The following is a 14,865-nucleotide window of genomic DNA, read 5'->3' as shown; positions in this document are numbered from 1 at the left end:
GCCATTTTAGATTTTGTTGGACCTGGGTGGCATTCGGGTGCTTCATAAGCAAAAACAACAGAGTGGGCTAGAGTTCCTGAATCGTGTGTTGTTAGAAAATCGGGCACGACCGTTCCCCACAAATACCAGGCTCCACCAAGACAACAAGGGGTGTGTGCACTGGTGACACAACCCACTGAGCAAACACAGCTTTTTGCAACATATTGGGCTGTAGAGGTTTTTGTCTGTATGTGATGGCCTGGGATTCGGACTCAGAGGTTGAACCTGAGGAATCCCAGCCTGCACAGGAGTCCCCGCCTCCAGAACCAGCTGAGCCGGGGCTGGGGCCTGAGCCTGAAGGGTCCTCACCTGTGCTGGATCCTCAGGTGCAGGCACCAGCTGAGTCTGCTCTGGCCCCTGAGGTGATGGAGGACCCATTGCCTGCAGGTGCTCCACTCTCAGCCCTGTCAGGGGAAGAGCAGGTTGCCTCTGGGTCCGGTAGTCCTCCAGCCTCTCCTGAGCTGCAGAGGCTCAGGGCAGAGAAGCGGAGGGAACTAAGTTCCCGCAGGAGGAGTGCTCGCCTCCAGGCCAGGAGAGGCGAGTCACCAGAGGATCGGGGCCGCCCTATGCCTCGGGGAAGATAAAAGCCAGTCAGACCCAGTCCCAGGTTGCGGGAGCAATGTTGTTGCTAGCCTGTTCCTGCCTGCACCCTGTCCTGCTCTTCTGCCAGAGTTCCTGACTCCTCCCGACTCCCCGCCTTGGACCCAGGTACAGCTTTGACGGACAGCCTCCATACTGCACCATTGACCTTGGACTGGACTCGGACCTCGCCTCTCGGTTAGCCCCCAGGACCAGCACACTGTAATTACTTCGGTTATGCACAGCCCTTCCTTTCCCAATTAATTAAAAGAGAAGGCCCCTTAGAGTCTAGAAGACTACTTTCCATTTCCCAGCAGGGAAGCCTCTGTTCCTGATTTATTCCTTTTAATTTGAATCAGGCCGACTTGAAAAGGCCGACAGACAATATAATGCAAACATGCAATAAGTGGTCTGTGGGATGATACTTTGAATCAGGCATATCTTAGGCACTAATAACTTCCCTGTGCAATTACAGTTCTTTTCAACAGCACTATTCTGTATTGTGTGTTTTTTCCCCCTATTTGAGCACTTAGTGTCTTTAATTTCCATTTGCTAATTTCCTCTTTGCTTTCAAATTTGGTCGTATGTTCCTGAACATTGTATTAGTCACTTTCCAAATCTCTTTGTGTCCCACCTCTCGGTATTTATTTTCTTAAAGTGGAAGTTGTTGGAGAACAAAGAGCCCAAAAACTAATTCCACCCACAGACAACTGCTTAGTATGCCCCTCAGCCTCCCTCCATGTCTCCCTCCTCCTTCAAGTCTCTCCTCAAAACACGCCTCTTTAAGTGCAACATTTACAGCATGGGTAGGTAGGCAAACTAAGGCCCGGGGGCCGGATCCAGCCCAATCACCTTCTCATTCTGGCCCATGGACGGTCCGGGAATCAGTGTGTTTTTACATGAGTAGAATGTGTCCTTTCATTTAAAATGCATCTCTGGGTTATTTGTGGGGCCTGCCTGGTGTTTTTACATGAGTAGAATGTGTGCTTTTATTTAAAATGCATCTCTGGCATAGCTGTCAACTTTCCCCTTTTCTTGTGAGGAATCCTATTTGGAATAAGGGAATTTCCCTTTTTTAAAAAAGGGAAACGTTGACAGCTATGAATTCTCTGGGTTATTTGTGGTGCATAGGAATGTGTTCATATTCCCCCCCCCAAATATAGTCCGGGCCCCCACAAGGCCTGAGGGACAGTGGACCGGCCCCCTGCTGAAAAAGTTTGCTACCCCTGATTTACAGCAACAACAGATTTTAAATACATTTAAAAAAAGGTGGTGGTGGTATCGGGGCCAATGCAGACGGGGAGAGAAGGTTTAACTCCCAACCATGATGGCTATGATCTACTTCCACAGTTGGAGGCAGTATGGTTATTGGAAACTCATAGAATTGCAGAGTTGGAAGGGAGCATGAGGGTCATCTAGTCCAAAGGCTCGGACCCGTGCTTTCTTTGTAGAGGGAAGTTTTTTTAAGGTTTAATTTTTTTTTATTATGTTTTGATATCTGATGAAAGCCACCCAGAGTGGTGGGGCATCCAGTCAGATGGGCAATGTTATTATTATTAATTATGATGATTGGCCTGGGACAAGTGCCAGTGTCGGTGAGCCCTCGCCTGGTACTCAGTGTTCCATTTGTTCCTGAGTTCTGTGTCTTTGTTGCATCCCTGTGTCACACTGTGACATAATCAAGAAATGGAACATGGATAAATGGGCAGGGCTATTTAAAAATGAGTAGGTGTAATTCTTAATGGCTTCCATTATGGAACAATATAAACAGGCTGCAATCAAAAGCAGTATTGGGGGGAAAGTTAATTTGTTCTTCAAAGGAAACCGGGGCCACAAGTTGCTTGTTTCCCAACATTGTGTTCCTAATGTTGTACGCCATCTTGGGATCTTTGGATAAAGGGTGATATAAAACTAAACTAAACTAAACTAAACTAAACTAAACTAAACTAAACTAAACTAAACTAAACTAAACTAAACTAGACTAGACTAGACTAAAGCATTGCTTGAGTTTCTTTCCCCTCCTTAGTCAGCTTCCTCCTCCTCAGTCTCAGTACTGCCCTTGCAGAACTCAACAGAGAGAAGGAGATAAAATTAAGAGGAGCTGTTGTTCCTCAGGCGCCACCTACTGGTGACCTCCCTGTCTTCTACCCTATCTGCCTCAATGACCACTGGCAATGACTGCTACCTATAAATCTGAATTTTCGTTCGATGACTAGAAATGGCGTACATCAGGAAGGTCAATGTTGCACAACCTTCACCTGTTTTGTTCAGCATTGATACTAAACCAGGAAGTGTATATTCCTCCTCATTTAGAGCTGCAATGGGATAGTGGTGTTGATCACTTAAATACATCGTTTGACAGTGGGTCAGCATAGATAGACTCTCCATGCCCAAACTTCTGGCAAAAGACTGTTATTGATTCGCTGGAAAGATAATACTATGGCACGCTTTGATCAATGGATAGAATATATGACAACTCTTGCAATAGACAAACGGATTGCTTTTAGATGCAGATTGTGTATAGATAAATACAATGATATTTGGAATGTATTTATTAAAAAATATAAAGTTGTGTTACTAGTTTTACATTAGTTTGCATAACTGCATTACTTATATACTCATATTTTGTATTGTATTACAATTTCATGTATTTTTTTCTTTTTCTTTTTTCTTTTTGGATATACATACACACACACATATATATATATACATGCATGCGCATCAGGGACAAGAGGCAGGTAAAATAATCCTCCAAAGCTGATAATGAATGAATTGATTCTCAGGTGATCTCAACATGCACATCTCAATCCCCATGCTACAGAAGTCAGTGGGGGTGATATGTCTGGCTATTTACGCATTTCCTGAGTGCATACAAGCCTTCTTTGTATAAAGACTCTACCGTGCAAATGTATGACCAAGGCATCATTCTGTACTTATGCAAAGAGTGCCCATCACTAATACATAAGAAACCAGCCAACTTACCGGATTAATGTGCTTGTTCATCTTCAGATTTTTCACGGGGGGCCTGCCAAATCAGATGACTACCTAGAAAGGAGGAGGGAAAGTTTTTTGAATATTTATGTTTAAGTCAAAGAACTTCATTTTCTTTTCAAAAGTAGATGGGACTGGTGGCAGGGGAGAAACTCCATGGGCTTATATAAAGCTTTGTTGATTTATGATGTGCAAGGATTTGTCCCTTAGAGGAAAACCAAAACACCCCAAGGCTGCAATCCTACACTAATCTACTAGGAGTAAGCCCCAGGACCCTCACTGGAGCTTCCTTCTGAGTAGACAGATACAGCATTGCACTATATTTTGTTTAGTTCCCTCTCTATAATGGAAGAGAAGAGAAAAACTGAAATAGAGAAAACCATGAGATTTATGTGTGCGTTTTAGCTCCTTGACTTTATGAAAGGCAATTTCATTTTATATACAAAACACAGGGACCATAAAATTTACAATCCAGATATTTCTGAACATTCCTATTGAATTCACTCAGACTTTTCTGGCACAAACCATATGTGAAGTTCACTTAAAGGACTTGACTTAACAACAACAACAATTTTATTATTTATACTCCGCCCATCTGGCTGGGTTTCCCCATTTCACAATAGTCACATTGATTGCAAATGACGAAGATTTGCAAAGCATCATTTGAAATGACATAATTAGATAGACAGACAGATATAGGGCACTCCCGGAAAATGTTTATTGAGCATTCATCCTGATGTGATGGGAGGGAAGTTAGGTGACAATGGCTATTTGATGAGCATTCACTCCTACATGTTGACGTGGCATCAAACCAGTAATTGTCCCATGCTTCTCCGTGCCTTTTTCTGTCACTTTCCTTATTGCAAAAAGTCTGCTCTTTGGAGGAAACAGGTTTCTTGCACCAGAGATTTCACTGTGCAACTTGAATTTGCTAGTATGGGATCGAATCCTGTCCGAAAACAGTGGCAGTCTGGAAATGGCCCTAGAGATTAGAAATGAATGGAAAATGGAGCAAAATAAATACAGTGGTACCTCAGGTTAAGTATTTAATTCGTTCTGGAGGTCTGTTCTTAACCTGAAACTGTTCTTAACCTGAAGCACCACTTTAGCTAATGGGGCCTCCTGCTGCCGCTGCACGATTTCTGTTCTCATCCTGAAGCAAAGTTCTTAACCCGAGGTAATATTTCTGGGTTAGTGGAGTCTGTAACCTGAAGCGTATGTAACCTGAGGTATCATTGTACAGTGGTACCTCGGGTTACATACGCTTCAGGTTACACACGCTTCAGGTTACAGACTCCGCTAACCCAGAAATAGTACCTCGGGTTAAGAACTTTGCTTCAGGATGAGAACAGAAATCGTGCTCTGGCGGCGTGGCGGCAGCAGGAGGCCCCATTAGCTAAAGTGGTGCTTCAGGTTAAGAACAGTTTCAGGTTAAGAACGGACCTCTGAAATGAATTAAGTACGTAACCCGAGGTACCACCGTATAGATATATCGCTGGCTCATGAATGCAACTGGGTATTCACATGGCCATGGCTTACAATTTTCACTGTTCTTTTATTACACAAAGATTCCACTTAACACACGCACATGCAAGGACTTGTATCCTTAATCCCATTTCGCTTCCAATGCAGTGCCCTCTCCTGTCCTCTAGAGGGCTCATGCGCGCCAGAAGGCTCAGTGTGTGCCACCCTCTGCCCAGCCGAGTCCTTGTCAGGTGCAAAGTTATAGTTACCATGCAGCAGGCAATTAATGCACAGGTTGGGTTAGGAAACACACCTACCCCCATTCATTCTATGGCAATGGCCACTTGTCATAGCAAGAACTGCTCCCTGATCTGTTTCCACAGCTGGTATTTGCGACAGGCACTATGTTGGTCTACAGCAACAGGCTACTCCAATTTTGGGGATCAGAGGGGAACTCCCTCTTCCCAGTGCTCAGAAAATGACAGCTCTCTGCTGACCTCTTTCTTCCTCTGTCCTACACCCCCCTTGAAGCGATAGCCCTTCTCTCCTTTTTCATGCGCGAGTAAGTTACCAGTGCAAGGGTCAGTGGCTAGAGAAAGGGCAAAGAGTGCATTGGGAAAGAGCTGAGATCCTTCAGCCATTACACTAGAACATTATTCATATCAAGATGAGTTTTTACAACCACCCCGGACACTCTACGCAAACCATATAAGGCAAGGGTTGGGGAACTCAAACAATAAGTTACCAGATCTCAGTGTGTTTAGCACCCCTGCAATAAACTTGGTGGTAAGGATAAGAAATCCAGCTTTCCCCCCCAAAAGTACAACACACTGTGAAACCGGGTTAGTTGACAGAAGCACCTTGTGCGTGCAAGTCTTGTGTGTGCAGCGAGCCTCTTTGTGTATAGTAGATGCAATAAAAATGGAATATGATAAGCTGTGTTTATGTTATGACAAAAGCTTGAGCAATCTCGCCTGATGTAGCCCGAGCTGAAAGATTATGCGTTACAGAGTTCAGAAAAACAACTTAGGGACATAAGAAAACCCTGCTGGATCAGGCCAGTGACCTATCTAGTTCAGATTTCTGTTGTCATGGACTGGCGGCATGTAGCTGCTGGGGAAGCCCCAAGGGAAGACGGCTCAGAGCCAGGGGATTGGTGGTGGGACGACGATGAGTGTTTAGGGGTAGAAAAGGGAGAAGACTGGGAGAAGGAGGTGATGGAAGCTGAAGAGGCAACAGGGCAAAGGAAGCAGCAACAGGTGCACCCTACACCAGTGGTTTTCAACCAGTGTGCTGTGGCACCCTGGGGTGCCTTGAATGATAGTCAGGGGTGCCGTGGGCAACACTGGCCTCTGCCCCTTTCCTTCTCTCCCTCCTCTGATGCTCAGAGACCAAGGGTGGCTGCTGAGACGACTCCCAAGGAGAGGGGAAGCTGAGGGAACACTTCACATGGGAGCGTGTTCGCAAAAGGGTGAGAGGCTGCCAGCTCTGCAGGCAGGGAGTGACATGACATAACTGGGCTCCTGAGACCCACAGGGGTGCTGCAGAATGAATGTAGTTGGTCAAGGGAGCCTTGGACCAACCTCTGCCCTACACCCACCATACTGTTCCTTGTGTTTCCGAGCACAATTCAAAATGTTGGTGCCCTAAACGGCCTCGGCCCAGTATACCTGAAGGAGCGTCTCCACCCCCATCGTTCTGCTCGGACACTGAGGTCCAGCGCTGAGGGCCTTCTGGCGGTTCCCTCGCTGCAAGAAGGCAAGTTACAGGGAACCAGGCAGAGGGCCTTCTCAGTAGTGGCGCCCGCCCTGTGGAATGCCCTCCCACCAGATGTCAAAGAGACAAATAACTACCTGACATTCAGAAGGCATCTGAAGGCAGCCCTGTTTAGAGAAGCTTTTAATGTTTAATAGGTTATTGTATTTTAGTGTCCTGTTGGAAGCCATCCAGAGTGGCTGGGGAAACCCAGCCAGATGGGCGGGGTATAATATATTATTATTATTATTATTATTATTATTATTATTATTATTATACTAGTTTGACCATTTAAAAGGGTAAGGAAGGGCTGTAGCTTAGTGGTAGAGCATCTGCCTTGTCATAGGATCTCCAGGTAGGGCTGGGGAAACCTGGAGTGTTGCTGCCAATCAGTGTGGGGAAAATTGATCTAGATGGACTAATGGTATAAGGCAACTTGCTGTGATTAAGAACTTCAGAATGCCTTTCCCCCCTTGGTTAGCTTTTAACTGACTTTTCCCACCTCACTTTTCTCAGTGTCTGGCGAAGAAGTCTATCACCTGAGAAAGTTTACTATGCCATTTTTTTTTTACAGCGGTACCTCTGGTTACGTACTTAATTCGTTCCGGAGGTCAGTTCTTAACCTGAAACTGTTCTTAACCTGAAGCACCACTTTAGCTAATGGGGTCTCCTGCTGCTGCGCCACCAGAGCATGATTTCTGTTCTCATCCTGAAGCAAAATTCTTAACCCAAGGTACTATATCTGGGTTAGCGGAGTCTGTAACCTGAAGCGTGTGTAACCTGAGGTACCACTGTACAATAAAAACCTCACAAAAATAGTTAGATACATTTTCTTCTCCCCTTCCTCTTATTGCGTTGTTTTGCAGTAAGGAACAGAACTGCCTCAGTGGGGGCAACTTACACAACCTAATCATATTGTAAGTCGTGTGCAATTTGCATGTTTGGTTCTGCTGGGGATGCATTTGCATAATTTAGCTGTGTAATGCCAACTTGCAGCAAACAGATCCATAAATGGCCAGCTATTCCTGCCGGCTATTTTAAAAAGCCATTTTTGCACAATGACCTCCTGCCATGCCCAGCCTCATAAACTTTAGATTAGATCCAGAGGACTGAGAAAATATTGGAAGGGAGGGGGAAAGAGAGAGGAGGTAGGCTGTGAAAGACCAGGTGCCTTTTTTTACAAGCGCAAACATGCCCAGATCTTAGCAACAGCCACCAGGCACATCTGACTGCTGTTTGCTCAAACATTCCCTCCCTTAAGTGGATCTCTGTATGAAAGCCTCCCTCTATTTTGCTATTAAAAAATTAAATCCAGTGCAATCCAAGTATGCTTCAGGCTTGCAGTTCTGCAACAACGAGAGAGCTGTTCTTCAGCAGTACTGAATTAAGCGACTGCCAGACCATTTGAAGGGGAGGTGGATGTTTCGGTTTTTAAAAGAAGCTTCATTTAAGAAGTTGCCAAGCACAAACTCCTATAGAGGGGCTATTATATATTTAAGGATTGCTTAGGAGGAGTGCTGGTACTGGTGTACAAGGCCTGGTGTAGCTTAGGACCAGGATACCTAAAATATTGTCTCACCCCTCATATACTCAGTTGATCACAGCACTCTCCATCTCATCTGGAGGTCTGTTCTGTATGACATAGGAACTGGGCTTTTAGTGTGGAGTCATCTGCCTTTTGGAATCCCTTCCCACTACACATTAGACAGCTGTCGTCTCTGTTGACTTTTTGGCAGCTGCTGAAGATCTTCCTCTTTTAAGAAACCTTGTAAGTGGAGATATTTATCCCAGTCTGCATCTGTACTGGACTATATATATATATATATAGAATGGAACTATTTTTTTAACTTTTTATATATGCAATTGTTTTCAAGTTTTTGCATCGTTTTAAAATGTGGAATAGCTTTAGTTGTTTTAGACACAGCACTGTTTTTTTTTTAAATTGTTTTTACAGTTTCCTTGTTCTTTGGTTTTCACTGTTTCATAACTGTGTGTTCTATTGTTGCAAACTTTTCTGGGGCCATATGGTAAAGGTCAGGCAAGATACCAAACAAATAAAGTGATATTCATTTCAAAGTCTCCACAGTCGTACTTTTGTAGTTGCCTGAGAACAAACCAGACATTACAAGGTTTATTTATATTTAACAAATTTCTGATCCAGTTGTTTTTTTTTAAGAAAGATGCTTCAATAAGCAGCCTGTGATCCCCAGCAATTGAAATTCAGAGGCATATGACCTCTAAAACTGGAGACGATACAGCCATCATGACACTGGAGGTTATAAAATCACCATGACTAGCAGCCATTCATAGTCTTATCTGCCATGATGTTATTGAATCATCTTTCAAAGCTATCTAAGCTGGTAGCTGTCACCAACTACATCTCATGGTAGCAAATTCCATCATGTTGTGTGATGGGCTTCCTCTTAAATTTCCTCTAGGAACTAAAGAGACCAAAGGAGAAAATGAATTATAGTAGAATGGAGAAATCCAAAGTTTCAAGTTTGCTTTTGAAGCAGGTTCAGTGGTCTGGCTTGTGGTCTTTTTCAGTAATGTGAAGAATAACAGCAAATCACTCTTGCAGGAGTGAGTGTCCACGACTCATTCCATTTACTCCTCAGGACTTATTGCTGAGACGTTTCTCCCTTTGAACTCAAACCTCAACCCAGCAAATATACTCAATGAACTTTGGTTGAGAAGGTGTTTATGGAAGTTTTATAAACTTTGCCATAGCGATTGGTGAGGCCAAAGTCTAAAGGACACAGAAAATATTGCTAGTGGGAAAGGCTCTCCTCTCGAGTTATGGTTTCAAGTAAAATGCATAGTTGTAGCCAAAGGCCACAGTAAATCACAGCTGAATATCTGAATGAATACAGGTGCCTACAAAAGGAACACGTCCTCTGGGAGTTACACGTGATGCTTTTGTGACATGCAGATTGTTCCTAACAGTGAGATTACAAAAGGCTGTAATCTTAAATGGAAAGGCCAATATGGGTAGAAACAGTTTTTTAAAAAGCCGCTCTGGGGAAAGGAGTTGGTGGACCTGCCCCAAGGTGAAAGAGTTCTGGGAAAAGATTTATAATGAATTGAAAAAAATGTTGAAATATACATTTATAAAGAAACCAGAAGCCCTTCTTCTTGGAATAACGGGTCTGGAATTGCCCAAGAAAGATGTTAAATTATTTTTGTATGCCACAATTGCTGCTCGAATTTTACTAGCTAAAAAGTGGAAAACGCAAGAACTGTAGAAGAATGGCAGATGAAGATGATGGATTTTTCAGAGCTAGCCGACCTAACTGGAAGAGTCCGTGACCAGAAGTAGGAGGAGTATCAGGAAGAATGGAAAAAAATTAATGATTATTTAGTTAAATACATTAAGTTAAACTAATTCGAAATAGCTTGCAGGTACTAGATTGGCTTAGGATTCTACATAAGTTAAGTGATGAATTAATATGTTTAATACTGAATTGAAAAGATAGAATGATGTTAAGTGACTAAGTTAAGTTTATAAGAACTCTGATTTGGAAAACCGATAAAAGGATATGCATTGAAATTCAACCAAGGGGAAGCGAGGAAGTCACTTAACAATGTTAATAAGTGTAATTTTAATAAGGTTATGATTTTTGTTTGTTTGTCTGTTTATAATTTTGTGAAAACCAATAATTTTTTTTGGGGGGGGGAAAGGAGTTGGGTTCCTCCTCGGCCTATAACAGCCTTCTGCTTCAGAATGCAACCTCCTCTGCAGTTGCATTTTGAAAAAGATGAAGCATAAATTCATGGCCAAACTATACCTGATGAAGGACATGTGAATCTGTAGTTTCTCAACAGTTCACATTTTCCCAACCTGAAGCTCATTTCCCCACAGTTCCACATCTGTTTGCAAATTCATTTTCTTTTTTTGAAAAAGTCGCCGTGAAGTCTCCAGCAGTTTACTGCAAATTTCTCCTCATATGTGATTTTTGTAAAATCCACAATCATTGCAAGCAATTACATATAATGTATTTTTTGACATTCTTTTCATGAATCTGTGCACTTTCCCGCAATGCATACATTTTGTTACGAACTACTTTGTTGGAGAACTGCGTTGCAAAATTCGGAGAAGTCTGAATTTCAAAGGATGACCCTGTTTCAGTTTACATATTGTTTCAGGAAGAGTGAATTAAGTAGATTCATCTTTAAATGAGCACTGAACCAGCTCTCTCCACCATCCCTCTACTTGACTGAGCATTACTGGGCCTTTGTGAAGAACCCGCTGTGCTTAATCATAGGTCACACCTCAATTAAGCTACCAGCACCAGAAAAAATGTTTGAGAGTTGCTCTGCATATCAAGCAATATCTACTTATCAGCATAGTTTCTTGCAGTAATTTATGTAGAGGGATTACAGCAACGGCCATTAAAATTGAAAGGTATCCTTTTGTTTCCTAAGTCCCAAAGACTACGAGACTAGCCTGGGCACAATTCCAGATAGGTAATAGAACACATAGCTATAAAAGGCAACTTTGCTAAACTCTGAAACTAAAACTGGTGAGGAGGCAGTCATGCAAGCAAATTAGAGGTGTGGATTCAGTTTTTACAATAAAAAATACTTTTATATCACATGAAAAGGTCAGTTGCTTGTGTAATCCCTGGTTTAAAGAGCCTATATTCTGTTCTCGATGACAGGCTTTCCTCCCCTGGCTGTGTACCTCCTTTATTATTAAGTCAAATAAAAGCTATTTTGACATCCAAGTTTTATTTCAGACTGGGAAAGCATACAGCTGCAGTAATACGCCGTGGTTTATGTATAGGAACAAGCAGCAGCCAGCTTAATCTTGCCTGATAACCACCTCCCCTCTCCTTCTGTGATGGGGTTGGAAGCATTTCTTGATAAATCAGAGTTCAGCAATATGTACACACCCTAAACTGTGGTTAATATTAACTATGGTTTGCTGAAACAAGGTGGCTTCATAACCCAAGGTCTGAAGTTCCAATAAATAATAGTTAATTAAGGTCAAACACTGTTCGGCCAGGTTCAGGCGCCATGGCAACCTGCAGTTAATTAAAAACAGAGGTGAAGACTACTGATTTCCTCCCTGGGGCCTCTGTGAACATTGCTGACATATGATTTGATAATTTAATACAAGCGCTTCACTAGCAACCCTGCCAAAGCAGGAGACAGCATGAAAAATGTGCTGAAGACTGGATTAAAGTGTCAAAATTCCACAGGGAGAGATAATGGAAGACACAGCAGACAGAGATTCTGTCATGCGGTATGAAGCGGAAAAATGTGCTGAAGACTAAATTAAAGGGCAGTGACTTAGAAAAAGATCTTGTCAACCTCCCCAAGACAATTCTTCAAATAACCTGGTGCAAAAAGTTATCAGATTTCAGCAGGACTTTAAAGGGTATACACCGGAACTGAAAACACCACACAACATTAGCAGGCGTAAATGGCATTGGAATTGGGCCCTAATAGCACCATGAGCACAAATAATAATGGGTGCACAATAAAAAGGACATATGGAAGGGCTCCTGGAAGAGGTGTCCATGAGGGTTTGTTACATGCTCATATCTAATTATAGACTTGTAAAATTGGAAGGGACCACAAAGATCACCCAGTCCAACCCCCTGCGGTGAGGAATCTTTTTGCCCAGTGCAGGGCTCAAACCCACAACCCTGAGAGTCTCATGCTCTACCAACTGAGCTACTCTGCATCTACCTTCATGCATAGATCTACCCACAGCATCAAGTCCCACTGCGTACAATGGGACTTCCTCCCCAGGTAAGGTGTGCAGAAGTTCACCCTTAGCTGAATTATTCTGCAGCCTCAGCTGAATTCTAATTATGTTGTTGATGGAGACACAACTTCACCAGTGATTTCCTGTAAACAAGGCAGCTAGTCTCCAGAGGGACCTTCTTTAAAAGACAGATATGATGAATCTGTAATTCATGTGGAAATATCATGCTTCCAGGAGCCTTCCTGAAAGAGGGCTTGCTTTTACCTAAAACAGAACAGATCATGATATTCTTTGAGAAAACTGTGGACTGAGAGAAACAAAAACTTACAAAAATAACAATAAGTACCTTTGGGCTAGTGGGAAGCAATGAACTATGGCAGCAACCAAATTATGGATTACAGTGGTACCTCGGGTTACATATGCTTCAGGTTACATACGCTTCAGGTTACAGACTCTGCCAACCCAGAAATAGTGCTTCAGGTTAAGAACTTTGCTTCAGGATGAGAACAGAAATCATGCTCCGGCGGCGCAACGGCAGCTGGAGGCCCCATTAGCTAAAGTGTTGCTTCAGGTTAAGAACAGTTTCAGGTTAAGTACGGACCTCTGGAACAAATTAAGTACTTAACCCGAGGTACTACTGTATTATTATTATTTTTTAAAAAATCAAATAGAGTGTATCCACACAGCAGTTTTCTGTGGACTTTGCACTGCTTGTGCTAAGAAATTTTCCTCAGCATCTGCATAACATTGCTGCCAATATACTTCCTTCATTTAATTTGAAATTGCCTGTGGAAAGTCCAATGCTGTGGAAGCCTCTTTTTGGTGGGCGATGCTTCAATGAGCCACCTCTGTTGCTACACCCTTATTTCTGTTTTCTCCTTGCATGAGCAGATTTATGCAGGTCTTGTAATAATAAAAACAAATGTTTGCGTCTGCTTGATGCTCTGAGTGTGTGGGGTGGTGGTGGGGATGCTATCTTTGTGTCAAACATTCTGCAGATTAAGATAATTCCTCTCCCCCCGATTTCTCCAACTGACGTTCAATTTCAGCTGCAAACACCACAGAACTTGGGTGCATTGCTGAGATGGGAATGGGAGTCACATTGGTCCTGACTGCTGAGCCTCTTCTCACTGTTTTCCCCAGCTTCTCTGAGAGTTTCCTGGCCTCTTCCTTGCTGAGCGGGGCTGTCTGATGATAGTTGAAAGAGAAAAAAACATAAGGAAGAGGCAAGCATCTCTGTGCGGCAGGAAGCGGCATTGAAATCTCATGTTTTTTCTCTCCAGTGCTGCAGGAAACTCTAGAAGAGGTTTGAAAAACAAGACAAATAGAGGTTCGGGACTGAATGTATTCTCCTCCCCACAATCAAATCCTGAGGTGCTTTAAATCAAAATTGAACATCAGTTGAAGAAGGCTAGGATAAAGGAGTTACTTTGGCTTGGCACATGCACACCCAGTTAGTGAACTAAACAACCCCCTTTGGTTTTTATTATTACAGATCTAGCATAGCAGAGCTGTGGGGGGGGGGATTAATAATGTAAGCTAACTGTGATTGACGGGTAGGAGAAAAGACCATACCCAAGGTATTTGTCAACAGCCAAAAATGAAAACAGAAAAATCAAATCTAAATGACCTGTTTGTGGGAATTTGCCCCCATGTGGACACAGCCCTAAAGAAATTTCATTGTGGGAATTAAACTGGCCCTGTTCTCTGCTGTTCCACTTACCTCAGGCTGATCCAGGCAAGAAATCTAGCAATTGCATGATAATACATACAATCTGTTCGCCAAGGTGTCTGAAGCAACTGAGTTTATTGGATTAAGAGAGAATAAGACATTCTTTTCTCTTTCAGATCTCATAAGAGAATAATATAACAACCTTTTTAAAATGAAAAATGAGTGAGAGTTCAGGAATTAAGGATAGCATATATTTATGGTAATTGTGCCAAACATTTTTTTCTAGGATGGATGTTTATTATTCCATTAATCTTACTTACGATACTTATTCCAACTGTGATATGTCTTTATGCTGACTGAGATTTATATGTTAAGTTGTTTGTGTGCTAATTATTTCTCTTATTTAGTTCATTAAATTTATACACTACACGATTTTAAAGAAAAACCTCAAAGCAGTTTACAAGATTACGATACTTAAAAAAACTTGTGGAACAGTAATTACAGTGGTACCTTGGGTTACAAACGCTTTGGTTACAAACGCTTCGGGTTACAAAGTCCGCTAACCCAGAAGTAGTTGTTCCAGGTTGCGAACTTTGCCCCAAGATGAGAACGGAAATCGCACGCCGGCAGCGGGAGGCCCCATTAGCGA

At 42.7% G+C, this 14,865-nt stretch overlaps 1 protein-coding gene across 5 annotated transcripts in view; it reads right to left on the bottom strand.

The window, feature by feature from the left end:
- The window catches only part of PRLR (prolactin receptor), a 117,094-nt gene that overhangs the window by 25,294 nt on the left and 76,935 nt on the right, over nt 1-14,865 (bottom strand). For 3 of the 5 annotated variants that reach the window (XM_083465866.1, XM_083465868.1, XM_083465865.1), the window contains exon 2: nt 3,601-3,663. The exons of 1 other annotated variant lie outside the window; for it this stretch is intronic. The gene's annotated coding sequence lies outside the window, so the exon portion shown is untranslated. The remainder of the gene's footprint in view (nt 1-3,600; nt 3,664-14,865) is intronic. One more of the 5 variants, XM_083465867.1, reaches the window with a different exon arrangement.

The sequence above is a fragment of the Podarcis liolepis genome (assembly GCF_965112155.1).
Source record: "Podarcis liolepis genome assembly, chromosome: 11".
In the NCBI taxonomy this organism is placed as follows: domain Eukaryota; kingdom Metazoa; phylum Chordata; class Lepidosauria; order Squamata; family Lacertidae; genus Podarcis; species Podarcis liolepis.
The sequence above is the reverse complement of the archived record's forward strand: the minus strand, read 5'-3'. Positions and strand labels throughout refer to the sequence as shown.